Raw genomic sequence first — 9650 nt, forward strand, 5'->3', positions numbered from 1 at the left:
CATAATCTCAACTAGGCTCTCACTGCAGCAAAACAATCCTTTCCCACACTCACTAACCAATGTATCATCCCACTCACCTTCAGGTCCCACTGGATTAAATTATCATCCCTGTGCAGATTATTCCAGGATTGATCTATCCAACCCTAATCTTTCTCAGGTCTTACATTGCCAAATGCCTCTTGGATATCTCAAACCAGATATACCATAGATATCTTAAATCCAATGTGTCTAAAACAGAACTCATTATATTTTCCCCAAAACCTTTCCTTCTTCTAAATTTCCCTGTTATGGTCAAAGGCATCACCATCTAACATTCTTAGTGTCATTCTCATATCTGCACTCACATGTCCAATCTACTGCCAAAGTCACGTCTACCTTCAGAATATAAGTTTACTTTTCTCCTCTCACACAGTCGCCACTCTGGAGCAGGCCCTCATCACTTCATGCCTGGAATACTACAACAGCCTTCTGGCTGCTCTCCCTCAAGTCTCTCCAATCCACCCCTCACATAGCTGCCAAGCAAGACCCCCTAAATTCCGACACGAGAATTCCATTGGCTCCCTATTACTTCCAGGATCAAGCATATAATCCTCTGCTTGGTTTTTTAAGTGCTTCATAACCTGGCCTTTTCCTACCTTTCCAGTTACACTTTACTCCCCCCTTGAAACCTTCAATCCAGTGACATGGGTCTTCCTGTTCTTACTCACATGACACTCTCTCCCTACTCTATGCCAATTAACTGACTGTAACTGTACCCCATCTTTGAAATATTCTTCCTTCTCACCTTTGTCTCCCAGCTCCCTTCAAGACTCAGCTCAAATGCTACCTTTTGCAGGAGACTCTTCCCTCCTCCAGCAGCTAAACCTGCCTTACCTCTAAGATAACCTTCCATTTGCACAATATCTTGTATGCACAGTGTTTTACATGAGCTTCTTTTAGACAAGAACCATGTTTTTACCTTTCTTTATATCCCCAGCATTTAGTAGAGTGCTTGGAACTTGGTTAGTGCTTAAAAATGCTTGTTGACTGAGTGTATAGATGCATAAAGCCCTGAGCAAATGCTTCTGGATCAACAATGATGTAGACTGTAACTATGGTTTGGAGCACTATGTGAGAGAGGGACAGCTGCCCAGTGCAGATTGGCATACCTGGATCGAGGGACCATGGGAAGGAGAATGCCAACCAGAGAAAGGTAGGTTCATTTGACTGCTGATGCCATGGTGAGGGACATACTGGAGAAAAGGAAGTCATTACATACCAACTAGAGCCACACAGCCCATCAGAAGCTAAAAAGAGGTGCCTGGCAGAATGTTGTACCAGATTTGGGAGGTGTAATTCACTCTTAGTGAATGAACTTAATAAATGACTCTTTGAATCTGCTGGAAATGTAAGCTGAGGAGGGCTTATCTGAAGGGGCTTTCCCAAGAGATTGTTAAAGCCTCAGCTATTAGTCCGTTCTGTGTTTCTTACTTTATTTTTTAAAAGACTGCTCTATGCCCAATGCCTTTGTTCACCTGAGTGCTTTCAAGGGGAAAGTAAAGACTCTTTGAGATACACTGACCACATTCTGATGTGCCCACAGACACGAATCACAGACACTATTAAAGAAAGACCTCCAAGACTGAAACCAGCTCATCATGTCAGAAGTCTGGGTCTGATACACAAATTTCATCATCAATGTACTTACTCCCTCTACTAGTATAGTCTGAAATTCAGCCATATTTTCTCATCCTGTGTGATTCATGTCTTCCTATAAATTCACCATAAAGAATCTACCCAGGGGGCAGCTAGGTGGCACAGTGGATAGAGCACCAGCCATGGATTCAGGAGTACCTGAGTTCAAATCCAGCCTCAGACACTTGACACTTACTAGCTGTGTGACCCTGGGCAAGTTACTTAACCCCCATAGCCCCGCAAAAAAACCAAACCAACCCAAAACAAAACAAAACAAAAATACATAATAAAAGCCTCACAATATATGTATTATTATTTTTTAAAAAAGAATCTACCCAGGGGGCAGCTAAGTGGCGCAGTAGATAAAGCACCAGCCCTGGATTCAGGAGGACCTGAGTTCAAATCTGACCTCAGACACTTGACACTTACTAGCTGTGTGACCCTGGGCAAGTCACTTAACCCTCATTGCCCAGCAAAACAAACAAAGAAAGAAAAAGAAAAAAGAATCTACTCAATACATGTCTGGTTCTTTTAATATTTCGTGAATATTGGTGTGGTTCTTGGGCTATCCATCTGTTATCCTCACTCTTGCTACAGGGAAATCTATGTACTGCTTGCTTTTCTTTATATATAATATATAAAGTTAACATGTAACTTTCAGAGCTATCCTACTTCTCTGTGATTCTTTCTGGCCTTCCCTTTGTTTTATTCTGTGCATAGTCCCTGCCCTAAAGGAGCTCACTATCTAATGGAAGAGACAATGAGCAAATAAACAGGCTATGCACTATATGTGTACAAACAAGATATCTACAGAATAAATAGTAAATATGAGAGGAAAGGCACTGGCCCTAAAAAGGGTTGGGAAAGGTTTTCTGTAGAAGACAAGATTTTTGTTAGGACGTAAAAGCAATCAAGGTCAGTAATTGTAGTGGAAGAAGGAAAGCATTCTGGGCATGGAGAAAGCCAGAGAAAATGCCCAGAGCTAAGATGTAATGTCTTATGGGTGCACTAGTCAGGAGGCCAGTGCCACTGGATTGAAGACTAAGGTAGTAAGTTGTAAGAAAGCAGGAAAAGTAGGAGGAGGCTGGGTGATGAAGGGCTTTGATAGTCAAACAGAGCATTTTGTATTTGCTCCTAGAGGCAATAGGGAGCCACTAGAGTTTATAGGGGAGGATTTGAAATTACCCAATAAAAAGACTGGTTAAGAGGGCAGCTAGGTGGCGCAGTGGATAAAGCACCAGCTCTGAATTCAGAAGGACCTGAGTTCAAATCCAGTCTCAGACACTTGACACTTACCAGCTGTGTGACCCTGGGCAAGTCACTTAACCCTCATTGCCCCCCCCCCCAAAACAAACAAACAAACAAAAAGACTGGTTAAGGAAACTAAGGCGGTTTAGTCAATTTCTCCTTAGTACAGGACATGACGCCCATTTTCAAATCTCTGAATGGCTATTATGTTGAAGAGGGTTTTGCTTGCCCCTATTCACAAAGAACTAGGACCAACCGACGAGGGTGATAGAGAAGAATATTTGGACTTAATATAATGAAAAGCCTTGTCCAAGGGGAATGAGATCTGTCACGTGGGATCTGGGAAAGTAGGATGGAAGAATTCTTAGGGTTTGCCACTAAGCATGCTGATTTCCCAAGTTAGGGAACCAAAAAAAGGCAATGGCCATAAGTTTCCCACTCCAGTTAGTTGTGCTGAGCAAGAATCATTTATTAGAGAGATTGAAAGGTTTTTGAGGAACTAAAGGCAGAAGTCCAGGGTTTTAAAAAAAAGTCATTATTTAATTTCAATACTGAACCAGCAATCTGGAAATATGGCTTTATGACACTGAATTAAGTCATCAATTTTCACCCTGTTTCTCCAACTGTACAAGGAAGCTATTTTTGAAGCTCCTTTCCTCTGTTCCTCATCACAGAAAGCTAATAAAATAAGTAGGTAAATTGAATGTTTATTTTTTAAATTAGATTTTATTTTTTCCATCCATGAAAATCAGTCTTCATTCCCTTCCACCTCTCTCCTTGCCTCCAACTGAAAAAGAAAATCAAATTAAACTACTGTTGGGGCAGCTAGATGACGCAGTGGATAGAGCACTGGCCCTGGATTCAGGAGTACCTGAGTTCAAATCCAACCTCAGACACTTAACACTTACTAGCTGTGTGACCCTGGGCAAGTCCTTAACCCCAATTGCCCAGCCAAAAAAAAATTAAACTACTGTTATAAATATTTATAGTAAAAAAAACCAAACAAATTAAAATATGTTTAGTCAAGCAAAACAAATTCCTGCATGGGCCATGATAAAAAAAAGTCTCAATGGAGCATTAATTTAAAAAAATAATTAAATAAAAATTATACATGAAATCACAAATTTCTATGATTTACAGTTTTTGAGGGAAAAAAACACAAATGTGTAAATATAAATTTAGCAAGGTCATCAAATTTTTTTATTGTTTCCCCTCTGAGCCTTTCTCTTTAGCAAATCTTTCCACATTTTGTTGGGACTTACTTTCTTGGCAATGCTCACCACTCTCATAGCTGTGCCATCATAAAACAGCATAAAAAATTTGCAAGGTGAGGAAAAGGCTTTTTTTGGAGTGTGGTAAAGAGGGCTTTCACTTCAACATTTTTCTAACGTGTAACCACGCACTGGATGTGTTTGTTTTTCATTTTGATGGGGAAACTCTTTTGTGGCTGCCTTATTCCAAGGGCTGCTTAGTCACCAGTTCTTTCTATTGGCTTCCTGGAACCCTAGCCTCTTATCAAAAGTCTGAACTGACATCTGGAGAAGCAGTGTGGACTAGTGGAACAAGAGCTACTCCAAGGATTGAGTTTAAATGCCACCTCTGACATTTAGTGTGATCAAGGACACCAATCCCCATTTTAAAGAGGAAGAAACTAAGACTCCGGTTAAAATCCCTATAGTACTTCTTCTTTTGGGGGGGGAGGGGCAGAGAGGCAATCAGGATTAAGTGACTTGCCTAGGGTCACACAGCCAACTTCTCCTTTAAGATTATTATAAGGAATCAAATGAGATGAAGCAATTTGTCAACTATTATTATTACTGAGGTCAACAGAGTTCAATGAGACAATGAAAAGATATGATTTGAATCAAGTGAAAGGATCCACACTGGAAGAATTAGACCGGGTTTGAGTTAGCATAGAGTTTAAGCCAATGTACTATGCTTAGCTGCATGCCAAAAATTCCTGTTTTAATGTCTTTTAATGTCAAGTTTGACCCTCTGAAGGAGCCTCACCTGAGCCACTCAAATGGCTGTCTCTTGGGGATAAAGGATACCTATTAGAACTGATTGGCTGTTGTCCTTTGTAATTAAAGAGACCAAAATGACGTCACTATGTTGGGGTCAGGGTACAGTATGTCCAACCACAGCCAATCAGATTAGCATAAACTGAGAAGGCTCTACCACAGATAGTCCATATGAACATTTGGAATGGGGATGTTTCTAAATTAAAGTATTTCACGTTTCTTTTAAGCTACAGCAATTCTGCTTTGCTCATGGTCCCTTCTTTGATGCAAGCACACCATGCTAAGTGGTCCTATGCCAGTGTCTCCCATGTCTCATAATCGAATGTGTTACCACTGAACATAATGAGTACCTAATCTCTAGATGTCTTCAAGCAGAAATAAGATAAACACTGCTTAATGGCATTACAGAAGATAACCAATTTAATTGGATGTCTTCTGTAGTCACCTCTAAGATTAAGTAAGTTCCTGCATCAGACCAGGACTACACAAACACACGCGGAAAATGTAGACACTGGAAGAAGAGCCCTTCAGAGAAGCCAACCCATGTGAAGGTAAGTAAACCAAGACCCTCACCTCTCCAGCAGCACCATACAGCTAACCGGAAAAGCTAGGGAGTTCAGAGACTACTCCGACTCCTGAGAAGGGACACCCCAGGGAGGCAGAGTCAACTCAGCTCTCTGATAGGAAATTACCCAAGAGCACAAGTAGTAATGCCCTATTCAAGGAGATCACCCAGAATTCTAACTGGTGAAATACCACAAGGGACAAAAACCCCACCCAAGGGCCTGATGAGAGACCCCAGGGAGTAGAGAGATCATGCAGTGCCCTTATCAAAGACTTCCCAAGGGAAATCAAAGACCACCAAGCACCCTGATCAGGGATAGCTAACAACAGAGCTCTAACTGGCAATACTGAAGCCTATCAGTATCTTGTACAAATACACCCAGGGAAGTGGAAGACAGCAGGTGGAACCCAGGAAAGTGGTGTCAGAACCAAATGGGGTCTGACCACCTTATCCAAAAGTGTGGAGGGGGTAGAGCCTAGAACCTCAGCACTAAGACTGAAAACAAGAATTGAGATCAAAGATATTAGTAAACAGAAAAAAAGATTTTAAATGTTATAAAGAAATAGTATGGGGCAGCTAGGTAGCACAGTGGATAGAGCACCGGCCCTGGATTCAGGAGGACCTGAGTTCAAATCCGGCCTCAGATACTTAACACTTACTAGATGTGTGACCCTGGGCAAGTCACTTAACCCCAATGGCCTCACCAAAAAATTTTTTTAAAAAAAGAAGAAATAGTATGATGCAAGTACAAAACTCAAAAGATGAGAATAACTACAAAACATTTTCAAAGAAAAAAATGGTTTGGCTACAGAGGCAATAAGAGTATTTGAAAGAGAAGAAGTAATAAATGATTATGTAATTGAGGCCTTTGCTGCACTTGTTCAAATCACCTAACATGGAAGCACTGCTGCTTCTGGGAGGAGATATACAATGTCAATGGAAGTAATCTCTTTCAATTGACTACAAAGTAGAATGGGCTGAGTCTTTAAAATGACCAGCAAAGGATATGAACAGGCAGTTTTCATATGAAGAAATTTAAGCTATCTATAGTCATATGGAAAAATGCTCTAGATCACTATTGATCAGAGAAATGCAAATTGAAACAACTTTGAGGTACTACCTCACACCTATCAGAGTGGCTAATATAACACACAAAAAGGAAAATGTTGGATGTGGGAAAGCTGGTACACTAATCCACTGCTGGTGGAGTTGTGAACTTATCCAACCATTATGGAAAACAATTTGGAACTATGCCCAAAGGGCTATAAAACTGTGCATGCCCTTTGATCCAACAATACAATGCTAGGTCTATATCCCAAAGACATCCCAAGAAAAGGGGAAAGGACCTATTTGTACAAAAATATTTATAGCAAATCAAAGAAATGCCTATCAATTGGGGAATAGCCATTTAAACAAACAAATGGACAGATGGGTGGACAAATGAACAAATTAATGAACAAATTAATTGATTAATAAACAGATATGAAAATAAATAAATAAATAGATGAGCTGTGGTATATGATTATAATGGAATATTATTGTGCTATAAGAAATGACAAGCAAGATGATTTTTAAAAAAAACTGCAAAGGCTGACATGAACTGATGCAAAATAGAGTGAGCAGAACCTAGAGAACACAGTCCACAGTAACAGCAGTGTTGTTCAATGAAGAACTGTGAATGACTTAGCTATTCTCAACAATACACTGATACAAGACAATTCCAAAAGACTCATTATAAAAAGTGCTATCCACCTCCAGAGAAAGAACTAATGAAGTCTGAATGCAGATCAAAGCATACTATTTTTCACTTTATTTGGGGGGAGGGGGTGGGGGTGGGGTCTATGTTTTCTTTCTCAACATGACTAATATGGAAATATGTTGTGCATGATTGTGTATGTATAACCTATATCGAATCATTTATTGTCTCAGGGAAGGGGGAGGGAGGAAGGAAGAGAATTTGGAACTCAAAATTTTTAAAAGAATGTCAAAAATTGTTTTTAAATGTAATTGGGAAAAAATAAAATATTATTGAAAAAAATCTCAAACATGATGTGGTGGAAAGACTGTGCAGTAAGATTCTCTGGTAGAATTCTTATATCCAAGATACATATGGAATTAATTCAAATATATAATGAGTCACTCTCCAATATAAACATGGCCAAAGAATATGAATGGGCAGTTCCCAAAGGAAGAAAAACACCCTATCAACAAACTTCTGATGCTCTAAATCACTAATAACTAGAGAAGTGAAACTTAAAATAGCTCTGAGGTTCCACTTCATACTTGTCAAAAGATAACTAAAAAGGAAAATGACAATTTTGGGTGGGGCTGTGGAATGGCAGGCACACTTATGCACTATTGATGAAGCTGTGAATTGTCCTAACTTTGGGGAAAATAATTTGGAATTACACCTAAAATGTCACTAAACTATAGATACCCTTTTCCTTTGCTATAGAATATTAAACTTACATTCCAAACAGACCAAAGTGGGCAAAAATACATATTTACAGGAATATTTATAGCAACTATTTTAATTAAATATCAAAGAACTGGAAACTAAGGGTATAATCATCATTTGGGTAATGAGTGAACTATGCCATATAAATATAATGGAATATTACTGTGCCATAAGAAATTCCAAAAATGATGGATTCAAAGAAACCTGTGAATATATATAAACTGATACAGAGTGAAGTGAGCAGAAGTTGGAAGACAGCTTACATAATAAACTACTGCACTATAAAGAAAAATTAATTTGAAATATTTAAGAATTCTGATCTATGTAATGACTAACCATGACTCAAAGGTGTCAAATACACAGCCTGTAGGTCATATGTGTAGGCAATACTCCAGAGTACTTCCCAAGCCAGATTAAAATGTAATTAAGATATATTTAACTAAATAAATGAAAATATAATAAAATATAGATAACATTACATTTTAAAACTAAGTCATTATGCAACATGTAGGGATCCTGCAGGAACTAGATTATGAACTTGTCACTTTGAAACGTGAGAAGTCATCAGTTACCTTCAGCAATTAGAGTCAGTAGCAGGGACCACCAAAATCAGTTGCAGCAGTTGCCATCTGGTAAGACATCAGTACAGTAGCTAACCCAAATAACCTAACCCAAATGACCCATAGATTTACCTTACTTCAAAGCAAATTTGCTATGGATGCTGTAAAGAGAAAAGAGGATTCTTAAAGTCAGAAGCTGCAAGGCACCCCTTGGTCCCATGTGTTCTTTATATGTATGACTCATTATCATATTACTTTAAGTTTGAGCCCACTCTTCCCAGGCACTTTGGATATATTTGTAAGGGAAGAATGTGTCTCCCAGTTTGGGGAGACTGCTTTTGTAACTTCTGTGCTTGCTATACCTTCTTGGTAAATCTCTTGGTAAAAGCATCTTTACCATTCCAATATCTGCTAAGAAAACCCAAATGGGGTCATGAAGAACTGGACAAAATGACTGAATGACATTTGTTTGTAAAAGTTGATATCAGTTGCTTCATAGATATTGGAAGAAACACACTAGATGGGAGCTCATAAGCAATAATAATAACAGAAGCCCCAGGAGCTCCTCAGGGTTACCAGATGATAGAATTTTTTTTTGGGGGGGGGGTGAGGAAAGTGACTTGCCCAGGGTCACACAGCTAGTAAGTGTTAAATGTCTGAGGCCGGATTTGAACTCAGGTACTCTTGACTCCAGGGCCAGTGCTCTATCCACTGCACCACCTAGCTGCCCTGCAGATGATAGAATCTTGAGGGAAGAAGTAATGTGCTCTGGGGATCTGGACAGTGGAAGCAGGAATTTGGACCATGAGCCCATAGCAGGTACTATAACAATGAAAAAGATTGCTTCAAAAAAGCAAAATGATGTCTTAAAGACACTCTTCTTAAAAATGCCTCAAAGAATCTTGTATGGTTTTGACATATAAATGGGAAAGATCCAACAGGGAAAAAAAAACTTTGATGATCCTTTGGTTATTAATATCAAGCAGAACAGAGAGAGAGAGAGAGAGAGAGAGAGAGAGAGAGAGAGATGCTTGGTAAAGGCGTTTGCCTCCACTGTGAAGGCTTACCCAACTTTTAAGGATCTTTTAAAATGGAAAAGAACTCTCTAAAATGGTGACAATATC

Source organism: Dromiciops gliroides, chromosome 6 (genome assembly GCF_019393635.1).
Source record: "Dromiciops gliroides isolate mDroGli1 chromosome 6, mDroGli1.pri, whole genome shotgun sequence".
NCBI lineage: Eukaryota > Metazoa > Chordata > Mammalia > Microbiotheria > Microbiotheriidae > Dromiciops > Dromiciops gliroides.